Genomic DNA, 11,710 nt, shown 5'->3' on the forward strand with positions numbered 1-11,710 from the left:
CGTAAAATGCGAAAATGCACGCGCTCGACTGCAGCAAGGTTGCGTCGATGCCTGTTCGCTTCTAATTCAGATTATTTGTTAGCCTGGCACCCTCTGTGGAGAACACAAAAGGCCAAAACTAGCCCGTAATTTCTGTGCGTTACCCTGGAGTTGCTGATAATTCACTACGTCAAGAATTAGTGAACCTCGGCAGCAGAGCGTCAAAGAGGCTTTGCTTTATAAAGAAGTCGTAAGATGTATTATCGTGTAAAAGACACTATTGTAGTAATGTTCCAAAACAAAATGTATTTCAATGTTTTCTGTAGTAGTATAATAATAAGCCAACAAACAAAGACACCAAGGAGAACGCAAAGGGAACTGCTTGCAGTTACTAATTGAGTACAAGAAATGATAAATTAATGGGAATGAAAGTGGATGAAAAAGCAACTGGCCGCAGTTGGGATACGAACCGACGTCTTCGCATTACGCGTGCGATGCTATTACCAATTGAGCTACTGCGGCGCCGTTTGATTAATAAAAATCGGGCCCCTCTGTTCACTTTCTTCTCCTTCAGTATAGGTGCAGTTCATCATCATCAGCCTATTTTTATGTCCACTGCAGAACGAAGGCCGCTCCCGGTGATCTCAAATTCTCCTGTCTTGAGCTAGCCGATGGTAACTCGCGCTTGCGACTTTCCTAGTTTCATTGCCTCACCTGATTTTGTGCCATCCTCCACAGCACTTCTCTTCCCTTGGCGTCCACTCTTTAACTGGAATAGTCTCGCGGTTATCTACGCTATGCATTACATGGCCGGACCCAGCTCCATTTGTTTGTTTTAATGCCAGCTAGAATATTGGCTATCCCCGTTTGCTCTCTGATTCCCACCAGCCTCCTCCTGTCTCTTAGCGTTACGCCTAACACTTTTGGTTTCATCGCTCTTTGCACGGTCTTTAACTTGTTCTCAAGTTTCGTTGTTAATCTTCGAATTTCAACCCCATATGACAGCACCGATAGAATGCAATGATTGTACACTTTTAAGGACGGTGGGTAGCTTGCACTCAAGACTTCGTAATGTCTGCCGTGTGAACTCCAACCCATTTTTATTCTTCTGTAAAGATCGTTCTCATTATCAGGGTAGTATGTGAGTAATTAATCTAGATAAATGCACTCGTGTATAGACCCTATAGACTCTATAGGCTGACAGGCGATCATGTATTCTAGTTTCCAACATTCCAGCCTCCAGTCATCATGAAGAAGAAATAGAGCAGATTTATAAATATGTTGAACTAACAATATCAAAGGTGCTAAATCAAAATACTGTAGTCATGGGCGACTTCAATGAAAAAGTGGGAAAAAAGCAGGCTGGAGATCACGAAAGTGGTAGCTTTACAAAAACAAAAAAAAACTTCTAGAATAGGGAGGTGAGGGTAACATGGAGGTAATGAATTAAACCACAGCTAGGCTGATTTGAGAAGCAGCCATTATTGTGAGATGTAAGGCATTAACGCAAACAGTAGGTATGCTCTCCCAAGTAATAAAGTACCTAATAAGGAAACGACAAAGCATGAAAGTGTCTAACTCGAGAGATCAGATTGAATTCACTGAACTGTGAAAACTGATAAACAAGAAGGAAGGGGTTTTCAAAATTATAGCGTCGGAAAGATTGAGGAAGCAGCAAAAAATGGTCACAGCATGAAATAAGTGAGAAGAAAACTTGGAATTGGACAAGCCAAGATGTATGCACTGAAAGATAAGCAGGATAGTATAATCAGTAATTTGGAAGATATATCAAAAGCAGTGGAAGCATTCTATACGGACCTGTACAGAACCCAAAGCAGCCACGGTACAATCATTGGAAGTAGGGATGAGTAGCGTACAGGGGTTCCTCATATAGCTAGCGATGAAGTTAGAAGGGCCTTGGAAGACAGGAAACGATGAAAGGTGGCAGGTGGAGATGGAATAACAGTTGATTTATTCAAAGATGGACGAGAGGTCATGCTTGAAAAGCTTGCGGCCCTTTATACGAAATGTCTCACAACTTCAAGGCTCCTAGAGAACTAGAAGAATGCCAAAGTTATACTAAGCCACAAAAATGGAGACGTTCAGAAATTGAAAAATTATATTCCCATTAGCTTGCTTCCAGTATTGTAGAAAATACTCACGAAGATAATTTCTAACTGAATCCGGGCCACACTTGACCTGAATAAACTAAGAGAACAGGCTGCCTTCAGGAAGAGGTATTTTACGACGGCTCACATGCATGCCATCAATTAGGTTATTCAGAAATCTTCGGAGTTCAATAAACCTCTCTATATGGCTTTCATAGATCGTGAAAAGGCAGTTGAATCAGCAGAGATACCAGGAGCCATGAAGGTGCTGCGCAATCAATAAGTACAGGAGGCATGCGTGAATATCTTGTGAAATATCAACAGATTCCACAGCTACCTTAGTTCTCCAGAAGAAAAGTAGAAAATTACCTATCAAGACAGAGGTTAGGCAAGGATGCACGATTTCTTCAATGGTAGTCACTGCAGGCTATTCAAGCTAGCAGATTGGGAACGCACAGGAGTGAGGATCAGCTGTGAATACCTGAGCAACCTGCGGTTTGCATATGACATTGTCCTGTTCTGCAACATTGACGATGAACTGCAACAAATAATTCATAATCTTCACCGAGAAAGCATAAGAGTGGGTTTGACGATTAATATGGAGATGACAAAGGTCCCTCCGCGGTGATCCCGTTCCTTCAACGATTTGCACAGTGGAAGCTATGGCTGATCGGGGTGGGACCCGCAACGTTCCATGCCCTTCACGTCACTATGGCGCGTTTTAAGTTTAGAGATTCATTTTGGCTTATAATAGACGAATGGATGATATCTATGTGCAAGAGAGAGTTTATTCTCCTATTTCAAAATATTATTTTCGCCTTTCAATTATGTGGTTATTTTTTGGTGCCTCCTGAAAGTGAGAAAAGTGGGGTTTCTTGCGGTCGCAATATGTGTGGGCTTCATGTTAGGCGTGTAGAGGAGAGGTATAATGTAGAATATATTGAATGTTCTGAACAATTACTTCTGGAGATTCTTCTAATTCTTCGTTCTCGTTCTCGTCGCTCAGAGCGATCAACTCCTTTCTTTTAAGAACACCTAAATCCTTTAGGCCTTATTCAAAGCTCTTATGAACTTTACTGAACTACAGTATGGCTATAGCAATGGCCTTCCCCAAAAGAGAGAGTTTGGCAAATATTTCTTTGAGGTACAGCAAAGAAGTGTTGCAGCTGAGAGACTCAGCCGTATTGTTGGGGTACGGCCTGAGTACAACAAAATCATGAATTCTCGCTCGTCCGACTCTCATAGGTAGGAAGCATAGACGTCACCTGAGGACTGGCGAAAAGTTAAGAATGAGCTTCTGCCAACGCAGCCAACCCTGATGCTCGCTTGTTATTGCAACAGGAAGCTCACCACCTGGACAAAACTTGCGATTGTAAGCCTCATCTATCGAGAATGAATAGAAAAACAATGTCCCTATAGGCTCTGTTACCATGCCTCTATTGCAATCATTTTTTCTAAAATATGTCCCGCACTGAGCGGAATCGAACCAATGTCACAATGATTCCTGAAGTACAGCAGTCCGATGGTTTAGTGAGCTGCAGCACGAATGCACTGGCTATACGTATACACCGCTCCTAAATGAACTTCTTTTACGCGAACTTTGGTTGCCGTATTTGTACCACTGGGTACACGGCCCTCGAGGGTGCAATTCCCAGTGTTGCTACGCACAAGTGCGTCACGCATCTCCGAGGTCACGCGTGGACCTTGCGGCAGCGCCGCTAGATGATTCAGCATGTCCAGACGGTAGCGTGAGAGAGGAACCGCTGCTGCAGTACGCACAAGGCGGAAGGAAAGATTGGGAGACTTTCCGGCCAGCCGGGTCGTGTTGGAGACAGTGTGGCGTAAGTCATGCGCTGTTTTTTTTTTTCGCGAAGGAGCAGCAATGGTCCAAGCATCCACGTTCCCAAAGCAACCGCGTCTGTGACATTCTCGCTGTTCTGGGCCTCCGAGAAAGCGAGAGCGTTTGGTGCGAGCCTTTCTAGAAGCACAATCCGTGGTTCCAACCACACCTTCTAAGGAACTTAAGTTCCTTGGAATTTAATCAGTTTGGGTTGTGTCGATATCGTGTATTTCACATTTGCATAGTTTTACGTTGGTGACGCATGCGCAGCAAGAGTTGATTGACCATGACTTGCCCTCCTTTTCTTCTTTGGCTCTTTAAGGCTGTTGCGGATATTGCACGTATTTGTGCGGGCTTCAATAAATATGTTGTTGGCTGTTAACACTGGTCCTGTGCTCTTTTCTGTCCGCGTGTTTTTTTGCGCCGTTTAGAATGGAAGAAATACCGCTATTTTCCTTTCTAAAAACAGATTTTCGCCGAGGATTGTAGTTCAGCGCCCTACTACTACAACAAACGCTGCTTCCGTTTTTCACTCTGACTTTGGACTATTTAAACACTTAAATAATGATGCAATAAATGACTGCTGTCGTTGAGTCAATGGTAATCTTATTCCCCCGTCCGAGTAACTATATACACCACGTAGCTATGTTCTTAAATGTAAGGCAGCTGAAACCACTTATGTGGAGAAGCCTTTAGGTGTACACATTTGTCCGGATCTAGCTTGATCGGTCCATTAATAATGCCATAGTGAATTCTTCTAATCGTGTTCTTGGTTTTATTAAGGCCCAACGTAGCCTGAGCACCACTTTAACTAAAGCTTCTCGCCTACAATACCCCGGTGCGACTGAAGATAAGTTATGCATGCTCAGTGTTTGACCCTCCTAGCTTGATTCCAGCTTGATCAAACAACTCTTCTTCTCTTAAAAATGACCGTCTTTGCCTTTGTCCCATATTTTATCATTCATTGTCTCCTAACAACACGTGCAACTTTTGAAGGATTACACTTCCCGTTTCCATCGCCACAACAAAACTTGCTTCCTTCAAATTTCTTTTAGCCGGTTCAAAACAATAATTACGTAGCCTTCACCAATACCCACACCTCCTTTAACTATCACGCATGGTGATCTTTGAGGGCATGACAGACAAAACCTATAAATAATTATGTGTCTTAGAAGAATAAAAAAACGATTGATGCCAGTTCCGCTTTCGTTCAGTTGAGCTTGTAGGTGTGCACAAATTCAGCGCACAAAGGCAAGGCCTTCTGTAGCACACAGACTCGCACTGGCCTAGAGGTCAGCCGAACTCCAATTACAGCAGTATATTGCACTGCGGCGTCGGCATAACTTGAACAGTCCAGGGCCACCGAATACGGGAAGTACAACATATAATTTTTGTGCGGATGCTTTAGACACATGTAACTTTGGAGTTTTTAAAAATTTTAGGCGTGTGTACTCTGGGTTCATAAGTGCAATCGATGCTGCAACAGAGCCGTGCCGTGTATGTGGACTGCCTGAGATATAGTACACTTGCGGGGAGAAACACTTGCTCAACCAATATCAGGACACTTCAGAACATCAAAGGTCAAAGAACTGTGGACCTGCCTAAATCATCCGATGAGTGCATCTAGAGCACATGCTGGAACCGTCGCCCGTTATCACGGAATCATGACGTATATGTAATTTGACGTTCTATAGGGCACACATACGACACCTTAGACACATAAAAGACGCGCTGTGGCATATAAGACGACGAACGTGTGAGCAGTGGCGCGAGGCGAGCTCACCTAACTTTCTGTACCGCACGCCGCGTTTTCCAGACCAGGGTACGAGCCACTTAAGTATTTCATAAACAAACATTCCACGATGTGTTGCTGCGTGGAAGTCTGTTATATTTAGATTTTTGTGTTCATGACGGTGTTGTCGCGCGTGTGGTCTGATGTATTTCCAAGGTTCAAAGAGCGTTGCAAGGCTCTTTTAGCTTGTGAATGAAGTGTGCTTTATACTGAGTCGCCTAGAAAGAAGATGGAAATTTGGAGAAAATGAGCGTGACCTCGAGCATCGCCCATCTAGGAGTGTCGTGCTGTCAAATTAAAATTTTGTGCACCTATGTTAGAGCCGTTTGGCTTAGTCTAAGCATCAAACTTGCGCAAGATGAGACCTGAGCAACATTTGTACTATCAAATCCCGCGGAAAAAAGTGACAGACAGTCAGTTACAAAAGAAAAAAAATTACCGACGATTACGTTACTTCCTAATGCGAAATTTGAGCGCAGCAAATAAGCTGTTTCACCTTTTCGATAGATTGAGGCAAAGAAATCGAGCAACACATGTATGCGCTATCACTGGCAGATAATTTCGCAGTGGCGAACGGCAGAGGCAATTTCGGCTCGGGCGGTGCACATATACAGATCCGCCGCCACCGATCTGGCTCTCTGATTGCCACCGCACAGGGGTTGCATTGGAGGAGGAGCGAAGAAAGGAATTAAGTTCGAGCCGGCGCTTTGACAACCGGAGACGCGCAGGAAGAGGGGGAGGGGGGTGACGTGTACACCTAGCGGCAAACGATGGGGGCAGAAGCGCGCGCAGCAAGCGGACAACACGATAAAGGGAGGAGGGAAGAGATAGCAGCGACTGACTGATGCCGCTGACGCCGATAGTGAGTCAACCCCAGTTGCGGAGTTGGTTTCAGGGACAACGCCGCCGATGCCGACACAAACAATATGATACCCTCGCTTCCGCAGCGCTAAGAACCAGGTCTAGCCGTGGGAAGGTGGTCACGTATTCGTCGACGTGCCGGGGCCTACGTGAAATAACCGGCGCGTCGGCAACTGAAGAGTACCCTATCCGCCACACAAGAACAGGGGGGGGGGGACCCTTTCCTCCTCTTTCTGCATGGCGGCGACGGTGTTCTATGCAGTCACGTTATCTTGACTCTCTAGCGGCGTCAGCGGCATCCAGCGGTATCAGTCGGTCGCTGCTAGCGCTGGGGGGATGAAAGGATGAAAGGGGGGCGGAGCTGGTTACGAGGCCGACGACAACGCCGACGACGACGCGAAACCCAGGAACGGATGCCAAAGAGCTGCGCTCTAAAAAAACTGCCAGAGGTTTCATGTAAGTACAATTGTCTCCAGGATTAGATGAAGTGTGTTAACCACCACAGAAACCTTGCTTGCGATAGTCGATCACGTGGTCCGACCGCGTTTACGATGCCGCAGTGAGCGCACTATACAGGCATTGACCCTGATGCAAACAGCATTCCGACTCTTTTGCCTAATTCGACCACTCATATTTCATCAGCACTCATATGACATTACTAAGCTGTTCACTAAATTTGTAGTGCTTGCTTGTGTTGGCACGTTATTTAGAGTGAAGTGCAGTTTTCGCGTCACGTCAAATGAACCCGTAACGTCGGCAGCCAGTACAGCCGATAACGCGAGGAGTGGGTCGTGGCTTATGACGTCAAAAACTGAACAATACCGCGAAAGCAACCAGACTATGATAGCGCTCTCGAGTAAGCAAAAAATGTTCATTGAAAAATATCCACAAAATGATACTAATTCGTGCTGCTTTTGGAGAACGAATAGCACGGCAAAGAAGAGCACAGGAAGAGTTGCGTTGCGAAAATGTGGTGTCGTAACGATCCTTTAAATGAGAGTCCAATATGCGCAATTTATTTACGTTTGTCAAAAAATAACCAAATGTCAAATGAAGGGAATTCGTCACAGGCAGACCTGAGAGCACCGTAGCAAAAATAAATGTTACAATTTAGTTTTTAGATATTGGGGAAGAAGCCTGGGGTATCACACCATCTTAAATTTTTTATGTGCAGCCTTATTAAATTACACAATAATAGCAATCAGCTATTTCTGTTGAAGACGCTAGCAGTTAGACGCGTAAATGACCATGAGTAGCAGTACGCTCGAGGTAGTAAAAACGTCATGTAGAAGGATATGTGAAGTGCAATACTAATGCATAATCTGACCGCATTCAAGCAAATAATTTCAGACCTACTTCCTGGTGTGGAATGAGACGGTGCAAATACTACTTCTACTCAAGTCCGCACCTCCGTTCCGTATATACCACCTCCCATTGGTGCCCCAGCAAAGATACACCAGCTTACCTGTACTCGAGGGGGACCGATTTTTGCAAGCCTTCTATTATCGACGTTCGTCTCTCGATGGTGTGTAATACAGTATGTACAAAAGACCTGGCTTTTATGCACGCTAACGCTATTGCAGGACCCGGCAAGCTAGCCAGATGGGGTGAGGCCGCGTTGACAGGACCGTTAATTTTACGCTTGGAGTGTCAGCCATGTGAAGCTTGCTTGTTCAACGAACTTTGATAGCAACAGTTGTTTTGCCGAAGACCTTCCAGCGAGGCATCTTGCTAAGATTGTCTTCTTTGACATGACTTACTGCTTCACCACTTTTGTTTTTAACTGATTCACCTAGGTAGAGCGCGCAGTGCTTATACAGTTGCTGTTCGGTGTAAAAGAAAAAGATAAAGTGAATTAAGGCATAATTGTGCGTTTGTATCATTGTCATCTGAAACGATCATTTTCATTCTAGTGTAGGGTTCAATTCGGAGCACAACAACGCCACTTCGATATTGACAGCTACTTGTGACTCGAAACTTTAGCAGTATAATGAAGCACGACTTGCTATAAACTTTGGTTAGGCATGTTTCTGATACAATAAAGGGCGGATCGGCTGCGCGAACTGAGTCTCGGTGCAATATATATATATATATATATATATATATATATATATATATATATATATATATATATATATATATATATATATATATATATAATCAGAACAAACGCAGAAGAAACCTTGAAAGTTCTGGCGCTGCCCAACTTCTTTTAGAATCGATCGGCGTTTCGAGCGCTTGCTGTTATTTCAACAATCCCAAAAATTACACGTTTGTGTGCAAATACAAAATACTTGCCCTAGGGAAATGGTCCGTGCAGAATATAATTTCATTTATTTAGGCTAAGGGCCCAGAATCGGGCAGTACATAGAGGGGAATGTCTTCAGGTTTTTAAAGGAAGTGTACAACTTCTGCACTTAGTTATGTTTTAGCTGGGAAGCATTATGCAGTCGAAATTGCCTTGTAGTTACATTATCACACGTTCTCTCCACAAAGTTTTTCGCGGCATTATTTTTAGCAAGCGATGGACGATGGTAAGGCTTTCATGCCGTAAATAGTATGGCCTTTATAGGAGAGCTTAATGGCAATCGTGTTTTTAGGCATTACTAAATGGTTAAATTTAAGGCTTGCGCTACCATATTTTTTCTTGTACCGTCAGCGTCAGCACCCTACGGCGCATATAGAGAGGGCTTCTGAAGGTAGCAAACATTTGCAAGTTGTCATGCTAACAGAACGACGTCTCGCCTTGGAGTTTCAAGACATGTCAGCACGAGGCAGAACAAGAGCGTCTGTAATAATGCTCAATACTTTCACTACTCTTGCGACGTGAAATACGACCCAGCATCTCGCTGAATCTTACTCTATAGCGCTGTACACCTCGTGTTCTCCGCAGTCGTGCCTGCCACCTCCAACGAACGCCCTTTCATACATCGCTGGTCCTGTCCGTATCGCTTCGGAAATAAGTTGTTGTTTCGTCGATAATGCAAATAATCTATGCGTTAGCTGGCATAGTACAGTGAGCCTAAAGTCCTTCACTGTTTTGCGTGGTAGCCGTTGAAGTAAACATACGCAGGTGGGTGCGATCAATATTATTTCGAGTAGAACAGGAAAACATTACTCAGTGATGATTCTAGTCTGAGTGGCCTTGGTGATATTGATGACGAGTTAGTGGCATCCCCTTTGAAACGGGACAGTTACAAATATTCACCTAGCCTGCTTCATTTAATCAGGAATGCTATACATGATTTTCATTCTATCATTCTTGTATACGTCTCCTGAAATTCTTTTTCTTCCTCAAAACTTTTCTATCTACCTTGTATCGCTACCTATGCCTGTAAGAGATCCCGTCATATCAGTATTTTCCCAGATTTTTTTTCACACCAGTAATCTAATCGTCTCTACGTTACCAACGTGCCTCACTGGGTAAATCCATTCGCATTCTTTTGGGATGTGCTCAGTCGACTCCGGATTTTTGCTGCAGCATACCTACGCCTCCCCTTTTTGCAAATATTTCCTTCGGTATGTTTTTGTCCTTAGGCAACCAGCTCGAGCCTCAAATAGCAAGGCACTGTCCTTTGTGTTATCGTGGGACTTTTCCATTCTTATTTCTTTCTTATCATTCTTGTAATTATCCGTGGTCTTTTTTGCTTCCATTCGTTGCATCCACTTCGCTGTCTCTGCTTATCTCACTTCATTTCTGATGACTCCTGGTTTGTCTGTTTGCACTTTAAATTACCCTGGGCTTGGTTGCCCACTTCCTCGACCTGTTCCTCGATTCTGTGTCCGCGCTTTTCAGGTACAGATACTTGTGATCTTTAGCCGCCCATCTTCGTTCGTGTCTGTGGCGCTCCCTGGTGGTAGAGATGCCCTGAAATACGATCTCCCTTCCTCCCTTTTCGTGTCCTGCCTGTTCATGTGATCACTAACTTTGTTTAATATCTTTCACCTCAGCCCTCGGTTATAGACAAGCTTTAGCGCGTGGCTTTAGTCACTCATTTTAACAAGCTCTCAAGATACCAAGTGAAGCATAATTCAACCTGAACTTTATTTATTCTTCCATGAAACACTTGAAACGCGCTCCTGGGCTAAAAGCTGCCGTTTGTTTGCAGTTAGAAATTTTCTAGGATGCGCTGTACTTGACAGCGCGAGAAGAGTTCGTGCTCTTCAAAGACACATAATTAATTATACTAGCCAAATAAAACCGCTGGAAACACAATGAACAGAGAAAAAATAAATGCTACAGCTTAATATGAAAATTCCATTGTGCCCACTAGAGAGAAGCTATCTCACATGCAGCACAAAGGCACGCATTTTTTTAAACCGACAAAGCCTTGTCATTTCCTGCTGCGCTCCGTTGGTGCTTCAATTTGCTCCAGCGTCGGCGAAGTGACAGAGGAAGAATCTTCAACTGTCGATCTGTAGGTCCATCCGGAGTCCAAGTACTCGCGGGGCCCTGCTACTTTATTTTTTCAAAGCGTTCTGGCAAGAAACTCCAGAATTTGAGTGACGGATGCCTTAGTACATCAAAGTAACTAGGGGGGGGGATTCAATGGTAGTTATCGCTGTGCAAAGTGTGGTTGGCATGCTGCTGAAACCGTCTTTCATTTCAGGGAAGGTTCTTAGCCATCAGCCAAACGTGGAACGTTGAGAGACTAGGTGCACAATGAGGTCAACGTTTGTCGACTTACATTCAGGTGTGAACTCGTGATGCCACAGGTTACCTACCTTTCTTGAAATCTGCCACCGTGCGATTTTTTTTTTGCGTCACGCGAAGGAAATAACTTTCTTTGAAGCTTGCGTAACCTCCTCTAGAGGCAATGTTTAAGGGCTCTTTATTGTGAAATGATATTGTTTCATGAATGTAGAACATTCTGACGTGCTTCCAGACAGAAATTAAGGCGCAACAAGTGAGAAAATGTTAACAGTTGCCTCGTTTCGTTTTGATTTTTTTTGTAATGACTGACAATGGCATAAAAAATTCTAATAATACGTGAGAGGCAACGAAGGTAGGAACCAAATATCACGCGTAATATTTAATTATATGGTTGGCACTCTACACTTAGCGAAAATATTTGATTTCTGCGCCTTGCACAGTTACAATATTTGTGCTGCATACTAGGCGAAAGGAAC

General features: G+C 44.0%; 1 protein-coding gene across 1 annotated transcript in view; it reads left to right on the forward strand.

Moving 5' to 3' along the window:
- Positions 1-11,710, forward strand: part of LOC135910778 (uncharacterized) — a 233,975-nt gene that overhangs the window by 162,109 nt on the left and 60,156 nt on the right. The window lies entirely within an intron of this gene.

This window comes from Dermacentor albipictus, chromosome 5, assembly GCF_038994185.2.
Source record: "Dermacentor albipictus isolate Rhodes 1998 colony chromosome 5, USDA_Dalb.pri_finalv2, whole genome shotgun sequence".
NCBI lineage: Eukaryota > Metazoa > Arthropoda > Arachnida > Ixodida > Ixodidae > Dermacentor > Dermacentor albipictus.